We start from the raw sequence: 4,427 nt of genomic DNA, 5'->3' as shown, positions 1-4,427 counted from the left end.
TCAAGTAATACGGACTGGCATGAAGTTCATACAGGGAGCACGTTCTGTGAGTAAAATGGTACTCACTCTAAGACATCAAATCTAGTTTGATAAAAACTGGAGAAACTTCACCCTCCATTTTGTAAATGATTTCATACTGTAAGTTCACATATGCTTCAAGCTTTTTTCTGAACACTTCAAATATAAACTGTTAATGTTTCTTCAGTACCTGGTAAGTCTATTCATTAACCTACGAACTTTGATTTTACACAACGCAGAGTTTTACAGATAAATAGCGATGAGTGACAGCTAATTTCACATTTTTTATTCAGTTTCACCCTTTCGAACATCGAATTTCTGTATGATCATTTTACTGTATTTAGATGTTACATATATGATTTGAATAAGTTATCGAAATTTTGAACAAGGCAATTTACAGAATGTGTGTAAGTGATTATCCTACTTATGAAACTACACTTAGAAACCAGTATTTTGCAAAGCTACCATTGTTTGAATCAAAGTATGTTCGTAAAATAGGAATTTTGCAGGAGAAACGATATAGGTTAGATCTGACACTGTCTATCTTGGGCATTTTGTTATACTGTGCAAATAAACTTTTTTGCTTATTTAACACCCAGAGCCAGTAAGTTTTAAACACAGCTAATGATAATTTTTCCCTCTCCTCTTCTATGTATGGAATCACTATCCTGAAACTGTGTTGGATTATTTATGACCAATTGGAAATATGTCATGGGATGCAGTTAACAAGCCCAACTGCTTGAGGAGAACCTACATGGTGACCCCAAGTTACCACATTCTTACTGTTTGCTTTTGTGCAATCAAAAATTTCTAAGCGGTAGGCTACCCCAGAAAGTTATTCCATATGGCATTATTAAGTAGAAATATACAAAATATATCAGGAGTTGCTTTGTTTCTGAGACTGGCAGCTATATGAAGAGTGAACTTGTCTAACAACTGTTTGAGCTGCTCAGTAATGTTTCTTCCAGTTCAAGTTTTCATCAGTATTTATACCCAACATCTAGCATTGTCTCATTGCTCATCTGCTACATCAGTATGTATGTAGTGTGGAAGTGAATGTTGCACGTGTTCCCAAAATAGAGTCCATTTTCAGGGAACCACTTTTGTCACAAAAGTATTTGGAGTAGTGTAAACTGCACCTACAAAGTATAATAATTTCATCACACTTAACCTTTCTGGCAGATGAACTAATATTTGTAAATGCTAATGAGATCAGTATATTTGTTTTTGTTTATAACTGACCTAAGGGCCTTACCTTTTCTTGGAATGAATCGAATTTCTTCAACACTGCATGTTCATTTAATTTCAAGTCAGAGCCAGACATTTCCTGATCAACTTTGTGGTGACTAACAATTTTAGAATTTGATTTTACTTTTTGATTGTCATATGGCAGTCAGTACCATGTACTTTGTGTTGTCACTGTAGCAATACTGCACACTGTATGAAATTTTACGAACAGGACTCAAAACAGGACTCAAAACAGGACTCAAAACAGGACTCAAAACAGGACTCAAAACAGGACTCAAAACAGGACTCAAAACAGGACTCAAAACAGGACTCAAAACAGGACTCAAAACAGGACTCAAAACAGGACTCAAAACAGGACTCAAAACAGGACTCAAAACAGGACTCAAAACAGGACTCAAAACAGGACTCAAAACAGGACTCAAAACAGGACTCAAAACAGGACTCAAAACAGGACTCAAAACAGGACTCAAAACAGGACTCAAAACAGGACTCAAAACAGGACTCAAAACAGGACTCAAAACAGGACTCAAAACAGGACTCAAAACAGGACTCAAAACAGGACTCAAAACAGGACTCAAAACAGGACTCAAAACAGGACTCAAAACAGGACTCAAAACAGGACTCAAAACAGGACTCAAAACAGGACTCAAAACAGGACTCAAAACAGGACTCAAAACAGGACTCAAAACAGGACTCAAAACAGGACTCAAAACAGGACTCAAAACAGGACTCAAAACAGGACTCAAAACAGGACTCAAAACAGGACTCAAAACAGGACTCAAAACAGGACTCAAAACAGGACTCAAAACAGGACTCAAAACAGGACTCAAAACAGGACTCAAAACAGGACTCAAAACAGGACTCAAAACAGGACTCAAAACAGGACTCAAAACAGGACTCAAAACAGGACTCAAAACAGGACTCAAAACAGGACTCAAAACAGGACTCAAAACAGGACTCAAAACAGGACTCAAAACAGGACTCAAAACAGGACTCAAAACAGGACTCAAAACAGGACTCAAAACAGGACTCAAAACAGGACTCAAAACAGGACTCAAAACAGGACTCAAAACAGGACTCAAAACAGGACTCAAAACAGGACTCAAAACAGGACTCAAAACAGGACTCAAAACAGGACTCAAAACAGGACTCAAAACAGGACTCAAAACAGGACTCAAAACAGGACTCAAAACAGGACTCAAAACAGGACTCAAAACAGGACTCAAAACAGGACTCAAAACAGGACTCAAAACAGGACTCAAAACAGGACTCAAAACAGGACTCAAAACAGGACTCAAAACAGGACTCAAAACAGGACTCAAAACAGGACTCAAAACAGGACTCAAAACAGGACTCAAAACAGGACTCAAAACAGGACTCAAAACAGGACTCAAAACAGGACTCAAAACAGGACTCAAAACAGGACTCAAAACAGGACTCAAAACAGGACTCAAAACAGGACTCAAAACAGGACTCAAAACAGGACTCAAAACAGGACTCAAAACAGGACTCAAAACAGGACTCAAAACAGGACTCAAAACAGGACTCAAAACAGGACTCAAAACAGGACTCAAAACAGGACTCAAAACAGGACTCAAAACAGGACTCAAAACAGGACTCAAAACAGGACTCAAAACAGGACTCAAAACAGGACTCAAAACAGGACTCAAAACAGGACTCAAAACAGGACTCAAAACAGGACTCAAAACAGGACTCAAAACAGGACTCAAAACAGGACTCAAAACAGGACTCAAAACAGGACTCAAAACAGGACTCAAAACAGGACTCAAAACAGGACTCAAAACAGGACTCAAAACAGGACTCAAAACAGGACTCAAAACAGGACTCAAAACAGGACTCAAAACAGGACTCAAAACAGGACTCAAAACAGGACTCAAAACAGGACTCAAAACAGGACTCAAAACAGGACTCAAAACAGGACTCAAAACAGGACTCAAAACAGGACTCAAAACAGGACTCAAAACAGGACTCAAAACAGGACTCAAAACAGGACTCAAAACAGGACTCAAAACAGGACTCAAAACAGGACTCAAAACAGGACTCAAAACAGGACTCAAAACAGGACTCAAAACAGGACTCAAAACAGGACTCAAAACAGGACTCAAAACAGGACTCAAAACAGGACTCAAAACAGGACTCAAAACAGGACTCAAAACAGGACTCAAAACAGGACTCAAAACAGGACTCAAAACAGGACTCAAAACAGGACTCAAAACAGGACTCAAAACAGGACTCAAAACAGGACTCAAAACAGGACTCAAAACAGGACTCAAAACAGGACTCAAAACAGGACTCAAAACAGGACTCAAAACAGGACTCAAAACAGGACTCAAAACAGGACTCAAAACAGGACTCAAAACAGGACTCAAAACAGGACTCAAAACAGGACTCAAAACAGGACTCAAAACAGGACTCAAAACAGGACTCAAAACAGGACTCAAAACAGGACTCAAAACAGGACTCAAAACAGGACTCAAAACAGGACTCAAAACAGGACTCAAAACAGGACTCAAAACAGGACTCAAAACAGGACTCAAAACAGGACTCAAAACAGGACTCAAAACAGGACTCAAAACAGGACTCAAAACAGGACTCAAAACAGGACTCAAAACAGGACTCAAAACAGGACTCAAAACAGGACTCAAAACAGGACTCAAAACAGGACTCAAAACAGGACTCAAAACAGGACTCAAAACAGGACTCAAAACAGGACTCAAAACAGGACTCAAAACAGGACTCAAAACAGGACTCAAAACAGGACTCAAAACAGGACTCAAAACAGGACTCAAAACAGGACTCAAAACAGGACTCAAAACAGGACTCAAAACAGGACTCAAAACAGGACTCAAAACAGGACTCAAAACAGGACTCAAAACAGGACTCAAAACAGGACTCAAAACAGGACTCAAAACAGGACTCAAAACAGGACTCAAAACAGGACTCAAAACAGGACTCAAAACAGGACTCAAAACAGGACTCAAAACAGGACTCAAAACAGGACTCAAAACAGGACTCAAAACAGGACTCAAAACAGGACTCAAAACAGGACTCAAAACAGGCAATTCTCCTGTTATAGCTGAATAATGAAAGAATTAAGAATCTTGCTTTTATTAAAAGTAATCTTAAAATCTGGTCTCACT

Source organism: Schistocerca nitens, chromosome 2, assembly GCF_023898315.1.
Source record: "Schistocerca nitens isolate TAMUIC-IGC-003100 chromosome 2, iqSchNite1.1, whole genome shotgun sequence".
NCBI lineage: Eukaryota > Metazoa > Arthropoda > Insecta > Orthoptera > Acrididae > Schistocerca > Schistocerca nitens.
The sequence above is the reverse complement of the archived record's forward strand: the minus strand, read 5'-3'. Positions refer to the sequence as shown.